The sequence below is a fragment of the Sparus aurata genome, chromosome 14 (assembly GCF_900880675.1).
Source record: "Sparus aurata chromosome 14, fSpaAur1.1, whole genome shotgun sequence".
NCBI classification, from domain to species: domain Eukaryota; kingdom Metazoa; phylum Chordata; class Actinopteri; order Spariformes; family Sparidae; genus Sparus; species Sparus aurata.
The window spans coordinates 3,576,803-3,586,073 of NC_044200.1; the positions used below are offsets into that span (position 1 = coordinate 3,576,803).

The 9,271-nt window shown below is 40.0% G+C and overlaps 1 long non-coding RNA gene across 1 annotated transcript; it reads left to right on the plus strand.

The window, feature by feature from the left end:
* The first annotated feature begins 760 nt into the window (after positions 1-760).
* On the plus strand, positions 761-4,658 carry LOC115595734 (uncharacterized). The gene is made up of 2 exons (XR_003986771.1): positions 761-839; positions 4,261-4,658. It is a non-coding gene; the product is annotated as an uncharacterized LOC115595734 (long non-coding RNA).
* Positions 4,659-9,271: the final 4,613 nt, after the last annotated feature.

Genomic DNA, 9,271 nt, shown 5'->3' on the forward strand with positions numbered 1-9,271 from the left:
TGGAAAAAGAAGGTAAGCTACATTATTAATGTAATTTGAGTGAATTGAACATTTAGAGGGCAAGTGTTCATGCTGGTTATGATTCCCTCGGCAAAAACGTGTCTGCATATCATAACGTTAGCATCAAACCACCTTACGACTATGAACTTGTTAGCATTAGCAACATTAGCTATAGTAGTCCGGTTATAGGGGGGAATTAAACCCGCTGGAAATTCAGTGACCTCAGCCGAAATATGTAACATAGATTAGTTTAAATGGTGTGCAGAGGGCTCAGTTTTAAAGCTAATGTTATAGCTACACACTAGCCTCTTAAAATGAGCAGAGGACACCAGCTAACTCTGCCTACAGCTAACGCGGTTTGAAGCTGTAGTTAAAACTACTGTAACAGCTCCGTGATTTAATCAGATATTCATCTATGAAACTGCCTTTATATAGGTTTAAGTTCATGTTATGTTATTTGAGTCGTCCTCTCCCTTTTTTTTTACTATCACTGTGTCACCATTTTATTGTTTATTATTTCTGTCTTTTCTTTCTTTGAGTGAAACTGTGCTAGCTTGCTGAGTCCATTAGTCATGACAACCGTTAAGCCTCGAGCAGTACTGTCTGAGTTGTAAAATGTAAATCATGTAATATGGCGACTGTTACAGTTGTTTATTTTATTCATTTTTAATGTGTAGGGCAAGGAGCTGTACAGCAGATCACCACCAGTAACGTTATTGTGATTTTTTATATTATTAAACAGATGTGCTGCGCTGCTACATAATCTGCTGTGCTGTGAACCCAAGGAAAAGTCATTGAGTGGTCTCTTCAGTCTGCTGAGGTTGAGCTGAATAGATGAGGTAACACTGTCCAATCGCTCTTTTCACCATTTCTTAAATGAGGCTTTTGATTATCTTTGCATACTGTGTACCTTAAATAATTTGTGTGTTGCACAAAATAGGCATGAACAGAAAGCTGTGACTATTGTTGATCCAAAGAACATCATATTATTGATCTATGGCAGGGGTCCCAAAACTTTTTTCGGTGGGGGCCACATCAACTTTCTTCTCTGTGGTGGGGGGCCGGTGTCAGTCTATAACAGGAAATGATATGGGCCAACTACCACAGTTCAGCTATTAAACACCTAGTCCTTACCATGGTACAGAACAATTACCCATTAATCTCAATGTCCCAATTCAAAATGTTGCACCATAACTGCATATGAAAAACAATACAAAGGGATCTACCATGTTAAATCAAGTTTATTTAACATTTAATTTATTTTCATTAATTGTATATATCAGGAATTGAGGAAAACATCAACACATAGAGAAAATATAACACTTATAACATTGAATGAAAAAATGCAATACTGCTGTTACATGACTTTTCCTAAAAGTGTCTGTATTTTAACTTGGAATAGTTTTTATATAAATTACACAAAATATGATATGTTAACCTGTTTCAGCCATAAGCGGTCAAACTGACCGCACATCACTTCGCAGGGTTTCATGGTTCCATTTTTCGCACGGTTTGCTGCTTTCATTGTCTCTCTTGTCTCTAACTGTGTTAGCGGTTTCCAGCTGTGCCTCTTTGTGAATTTACTTGTGAGTTAATAATTATATAGTTGTATTATATAGCCTGGTTGGCACCATGGGCAAACAACAACGGGAGTTCCTCCCTCCATATGAAACAGCGAGCGGAGCTGTTCACAACACGAAGGTGCTGAAATGATGCGACTCTGGCTGTGTACCAGCCAAGGAAGAATGTCTGCATCCTCAGCACCTGCACACAGGTGTGGGCACCTTTAGTGGAGCGAAGGCAACACCAGAGTCTGTGATGTACTACAACAACACCAACACCGGCGTGGACGTCCCAGACCAGATGGCGAGGGCGTACTCCATCAAAGGCAGAAAGATGGCCAGTGGCGGTCTTCTATAACATCCTCGACCCGGCTGGGATCAATGCCCGCATCTCATTCAAGAAGCACCAGCAGCAGGAGAGCCCGGAGGAAAGTCCTGCAGCAGCGGGCAGAGGAGCTGATGAGGGCAGAATGGAGGGGAAAGCAGCCGCGGCAGTCAACACAAGGTGGGCAGCAGCGGTACCAACCACCGCAGCAGCAGCAGACACGGACACGGAGGCAGTGCCGGTCCGAAAGAGCTGCAAACGGAACCAAACATCGTACTTGAAATGCCACAAGCCTGTGTGTGGTAACTGTGTGAGGAGAGCGGAGGTAATCTGAGTCGACTGTGACCAGTGATCAAAACAGCTCTTTTTTTGTTTGAGATCAGCTTGTTTCCAGCTTTTTCAATTATTATATTTTTTTAACTTATATATTATTATAAAATCATTCATAATCAAATAAGTTACTTTTAATTGTTCTAACTTTTCTCTATGAAATTCTTGTGTAAATATGCAAAAGTAACGGTTTACTATGTTATTAATAAATGTATAATTAAACTTGTACAGTTTGGTGTAATTTCGTTTAAGAAAAATATATCATGACATAATGAATGCATTCATCACTCAATCGGATATTTACATGAGAGATTATAGAGTTTAAAATCTAGCGGTCCAAATGACCGCTTACGGCCGTTCAAGTAGTTGTGGATTTCCGGCCTTCTGAAGTTCAGCTGACACTTTAGTCGAATCAGAAACATATAATTTTACCGGATCTAACTCTTGGGTCGTGTGAAGCGCACTGTTATGCGGCATAACAGTGCGCTTCACACGGCCCAAGAGTTAGATCCGGTTGGATCAGATCTGACTGGACAGTTGCCGTCACAGTTGCTGGTAAACTGATTCAATTTACCCACCAGGCGCCAGCACACAAATTCCCGCGCATTTCGCGGATGGCGGGTGCTAATTTCGATCCCTGCAGTGTAATGAAGACATACATTCATTCTTTCCCTGTTACATAGTTAGATATGATTATCGAGAGCTCTCTCTCTCTCTCTCTCGCTCTTGCTCTGGCGTCTTGCAACGAGGATGGCGCCCGACACTACGGCACATTGCCAAGCTCTATAGGAAATGCAATTTTAAAAAATAGGCACGTTTAGAGAGATTGTTTGGGATCATTAAGCGGGCCACTCCAGTTGTTTAGGCGGGCCAGATGTGGCCCACGGACCGTAGTTTGGGGACCCCTGATCTATGGGGATATGAGCTCTCAGTACTAGTCGTTTATAGTAAGAAATAATTTCAGTAAGCCCATTAACAACCTTGAAATAAAGACCTGTAGGGCATTTAGAGATTGTATTCTTGGTGAAGTGACTGTAGTCTCAGTAGTAAGGTTTCTGTGCATTACATGATATTAATGTAGGATTTGCTGCTAGAACTTAATAAATATAATGTAAAGTTGAAGTTTACTAAGAGCCACATTTAAAAAAAAAAATGTTTTGTACTTTGATGTATTTCACAGAAAGAAATGTTCAGCAGGAACAAAAAAAAGAGATGGCCAAAAGACTGAACTACTCACTGAAGATGATATCAGCCAGACCCTGGCTCACCCAAGGATGACCAAAATGGTATTGCACAGTCTTACATTTTTAAAACCAGTGTTTCCCCTAGTTTGACTGTTTTGGGGTGGTGGTGGGTCGGTAGTGCTTTCAGTGTCAACCTCCCTTTTCCTTGTGTTTCATTTTGTGGTTTAGAAAATTACGTCTCCTCTACCTTTTGAATGATAATTCCTGTCTAGCAACAGGGTTGCAGTCGTTTGACCTATCTTGGCTGCCAGTGCTCTGACTTAGAGCCATCAGCAGCTAGCTTTCTAGCTTGCCACTGTGGAGAGATTCAGGTTGGGTGGGTTTAAAAACATAGATATTTAGGCCCAACCTTCATAGATTTCATCATCCCTTCACCACATACTTCTTTCCTCATGTAATTCACCTGAGCAACATGTACCTCTACTCAATACAAACACAAATGCAACTAATGTGGACAGCAACCAAGCTATTTTAATTGTGGTACATTAAACAGGAATTCAAAATAATATTATGACAACTTGGCCAACAGACATATCTAGGTCTAATCTGGGTCTAAGTAAGTACATTGCTTATTTTGTTGTATGTTTATTTCTTTCCATTTTTGAATCCAGCACACTTACATAAAAAGAAAACAACGTACTTTAAAGAATGTATGAATATAAACCTTATAAAATACCACATGAAGGTGGTCATGGACTGTCCTCCCCATAATGCAGTAATTAGTCTATATTTGCTAGTTTGCTATTATGGTATGTTAAGGGAATTTATTTGTAATCTGGGCTTTCTGTCATTCTTGCAGGTACATCATGCACTATGGCACATGGGATGGATGGACATCGGTTGAGAAGGCATTTGGTGAGGTGATCATGGTCAAATAAGTCCTCATACACAAATACTGCTGAAAGACTTAAGTAATGAAATGCTCTGCATTGTCGTGCAGCTGTGTGGAACACTGTTAGACACTTCTTTTAAGAAGTTTCACTGAGAAGAGACACATTAATAAACTGTCTTTACACTACCAGCTGAAATAGTCAGTTGTTACAGGTTGGTTAAGGCAATCTGCATTTTTTTCTGAAGTGATCACTATTGTCAGAAATGTTAAATGTTATCATGATTCTGTGCAAACTGTGCTTTATAAAGTGCTGCTGTGTTGTATACTAAAGATGGTGATTTGAATAAAGGCCTTTTTTCAACGTTTTCAAAAGTGTCGATAAATATGCTCCAGAATTTTTGTTTTCATAGGAGGTCTCAAATAACGCTCCGCCATGTCTCAAGTAAGGCTCCTGTTGCTAGCTGTCATGTCTCACCTATTGCACCTACTGAATTTTAGGAGAAATAAATGATAAATCTCAGTTTTTTCTCCCCCATGCTGGAAAGGAGCAAGCTTTGAGCAGTAAAATTTTCCTCTGGGTGGGTTTGTTATTGTTGTTTAAATAGCTCCAGGATTGCTCATTTTTGTCTGCAAAGGAAGGCTCAAACAAAGCTCCATCATGTCTCAAGCAAGGCTCCTGTTGCTAGCTGTCAGGTCTCACCTATTGCTCCTAAGGAATTTTAGGAGAAACAAACGAGAAATCTCAGTTTTGTCTCCCCAGTGCTGGAAAGGAGCAAGCTTTGAGCAGTAAATTCATGGCTCCAGTATTGCTAATTTTTGTCTCGAAAGAAAGGCTCAATTAAAGCTCCGTCATGTCTTAAGCAAGGCTCCTGTTGCTAGCTGTCAAGTCTCACCTATTGCTCCTAAGGAATTTTAGAAGAAACAAATGAGAAATCTCAGTTTTGTCTCCCCAGTTTTGGTAAAATTAGGGCTCCAGTATTGCTCATTTTTGTCTCCAAAGGAGGGCTCAAATAAAGCCCCGTCATGTCTCAAGCAAGGCTCCTGTTGCTAGCTGTCACGTCTCACCTATTGCTCCTACGGAATTTTAGGAGAAACAAATGAGAAATCTCAGTTTTGTCTCCCCAGTGCTGGTAAAATTATGGCTCCAGTATTGCTAATTTTTGTCTCGAAAGAAAGGCTCAAATAAAGCTCCGTCATGTCTCAAGTAAGGCTCCTGTTGCTAGCTGTCAGGTCTCACCTATTGCTCCTAAGGAATTTTAGGAGAAACAAATGAGAAATCTCAGTTTTGTCTCAAGGTTTGAGCAGTAAAAGTCTAAAGTCTCACCTTTTTTAGGAGAAATAAATGAGAAATCTCAGTTTTGTCTCCCCAGTGCTAGAAAGGAGCAAGGTTTGAGCAGTAAAAGTCACAAGTCTCAACTATTGCTCCTAAGGAATTTTAGGAGAAACAAATGAGAAATGTTTGAGACCAAAAAAGACTACAACGAGACTGAAATGAGAACTCTCATTGAGCTCCTTTATGGCTCCATAGCTTTGAGCAGTAACATTTTCCTCTGGGTGGTTGGGCAAACTCCCACGAACCCTCGAGCACCCTGTGGAGAGTATAGAGCTGTAATATCAATATTGTACCTGTTCAAATGGCAATGGCACTCAACCCTAATAGTCAGTGTATTACATACAGTATGGCGATTAGCCAGCTTTGAGAAAAAAAAGGTATTTTTGTCACCTAAAAAAATGATGATAATAATAATAACAATATTAATATATTTTTTAAAGAATTGTGCTAGTGTGCTAAGTGCTTCAAACAAGGAGGTGCCCTGGTCACCATATTGTTTCACTGTGTTCTTCTGAGTGATATCAGCCTTAGATAGTTACCAACTCTGTGTTTACAGTGATCTTTTATGTGGAAGATTAAACTACTGCAACATAAGCCACAAAGTCCACTGCTGATGAGCACTGCTGTGTCCAACCATCAGCGAAAACGATGAAACAACAAGAAATGCATCAGTTATCACTTTCCTTCAGTTTCCACCAGTGTTGGCATTAGCATTTAGCTTGAGCACCTCTGTGCAGCCACACAAAGCATGGCTGTAATTTCTTTATTAATGTACTTTTAAATTAAATGAAGTATTCTTAATCTTCTGATGCACAGTAGGTATAATTCCAGTTTATTACCACTTGTGAATAACTTTCGTTGCTTGAGTAGTTTTGGAAATCTTAATAGTATCAGGAAATATCCTTTAATCTGGTTTCCAAATGAGATACCCCTGCCTCTTTTTTCTTAATGTTCATATTCAAAACCATATCCAAAGTTGATTCCATGGGTTTTGAACACTATTTTAATAATTTTTGTGTGCTCTTATTTATTGACTACTTAACTCAAATTAATACTTCTTTAAAAAGTAAATATTCTGAATGGATTCCAGTGCAGTGTTGCCATTCTAACCTTCCATTTCATATTTCCCTTGTGTTTCAGAGCTCAGGCATACAGTACTTCTGAGACACATTGAGATGCAAGTTATCTCTCTCTTTAGGAGATCTTGTCCCCTCACTTCAGAGGCAGCTGTGACCTCAGACAGAGAGCTGTGAAGGATCTGGGTCAAAGCTGAACCTCAGAGGTGACAGCACACAAACACACACACACACACACACACACACACACACACACACACACACACACACAGTTATTGAAAAAAGCATCTGCATGTCTGCTAACTTCACTTACATTTAGCATTTATCAGACGCATTTGTCTAAAGCCATACATACATTCATACACTAATGGCGGTGGCTGCCATGCAAGGTGCCGACCAGCACATCAGGAGCAGTTTGGGTTCTATATCTTGCAGAACTGCTGACCCTCCAATAACAAGATGCTGACTCTACCCCTGAGCCACAGCCACCCTTACTACCACATACCCCTGACTGTCCCTGATGTAGGAGACTATGCGGGCCTCACATGGACGGCACCATAGATATAAATGTAGGGGACTATCACTGCTTGATAATCAAGGTCATTAATCACTGGTGATTAATTTTACACTCGTAGATGGGGCACCACCTCCATTTTTTGATTTACTGAAATAGGCTGGAGGGAACTATTCCAAACATCTAACTGTACAAGTTTGACTTGGACAGCTAGAGTATCAATTTCAAATCAATTTATTCAATCTCAATATTCTGAAGCAGTGAATTCTTTGCACGTATCCATCGGTTCTCCACATTAAAATTAACTTCCAGACAAAGACAAATGATTATATATGTTTGTTGACTAAATCATTTGGGGTAACATAAATGAACTGACAATTTTAGACAAACAACATATAACAGACAAGGTAAAGATTGTAATTAGAAATAAATAAATTATGTGACTGTCGGCAGATGGTGAAGTTAAAGGGTCGGGGTTTTATATATTAAATATTACGGGAGTAAATTTTAATACTAACGAGACCCTAACCTCAACTTTCTTAAGTTCATAAGATAGAAGTCAGAACTTTAGACAGAAGTCAGAACCTGAGACAGAAGTCAGAACTTCAGACACCACTCATTCTCACGTGTATGGATCCAGCTGTATGACGACGTTCAGCCTGTTTTGTCTGGGCGACAGGAGGCGCTGAAGCTTGGTCTCTTTGAGAGTTCTGGGTTGGACCACGGCACGGCGCGTCAGTCCAGTAGCCAGAGGGAAGGCCGGTACTCTATTGAGGAACTCTTGGTCCGAAGGCCCAGCAGGTTTCCTGCCTTGGGAGCGCTGGGGGCAGCGTCGGTCTCGGCTGGGAGCACACAAAGTCTCTTTTGTTGGAGACTCCTCGCACGGCTTCTGGGGCAGACGATGGACTGCAACATTCTTCATCAGATGATCACAGTCTTGAAAAAGACTTTTTCTTGATGTTTCAAGGTGGTTCTCAAGTTCTGATCCTTTAACTAATTCAACTTCTTCTGGATCAGGCGGTGATACTTTAACGTTATATTAAAATCAAATCAAAAATCAAAAAGAAAAGAATTTGTTCTATTAAAAACTTGGATAAAAGTAAAGCACTTAAAGTAGTTATTCAATTTGCCTGTCTTAGAGCTTGTTGCAAAAATAAAAGTAAAGATTACTTAAAAAATAAAAATAAAAATGAAAAACAAAGAAGTGAAGAGAAGACAAGAGAGAAGGTGAAAGAATAGCAGTGACCGAAGTCAGACCGAGGTGTTGACCGAAGTCAGACCGAAGGTGAAACAGAGAGGAGAGAAGTGTAGTAACAGAAAGAAGTGACCCAAAGTCATGACCGAAGTCAGGACCCAAAAGGTGATGTGCAGAGCATCTTCTCTGTTTTTATGAGCTTACAGCAGGCAGACTGAACAGGGGTGGGCCTGGCTGACAATGCTCCTTCTGTGTTCGGAGTTTCGACCCACAACACTTTAATTCAATTAAACTATATTGCCTTAATGTTTCGAAATCGTGTTTTAACTTCCCAAAAACATTACCATCTTAAAAGTCGAATTTTTGTCTTTGTTAAAAGATGTAACATGAATATGATCACTTAACATTCAAGAGAATTATAACCTGGTTAAGACATAAAACAATGAAGTATACAACATAAACAATAAAGCATACAATACACAGTAGGACCAAGGACTTATACATATTCCTTGTAGGTCTATCTTAACAAAACATATCAGACATTTGACTGGTGAATAACACAAGCATTACACACAAAGACAATCATGATATGCAAGTCTGTGCCCATCGCAAAGGTGGGGGCTGGTTTCTTTCAAACCCCAAATTCATCAAGTAATAAACTTCATTTGGGCTTGACAATAACATGGGAAAGATCTATTGTATGGCCTTCTTGGCTATTTGGGAATCTGATAAAATTAAGAAGATGAAATTGTAGTTAATAGTTATTCAGAACATATTGCAATGTGGATGAGTATAGGGTTGGAATGCATGTGAGGGGGGGGGGGACTGGGTCATCTCTACCCCAACCAACATCAACCCCC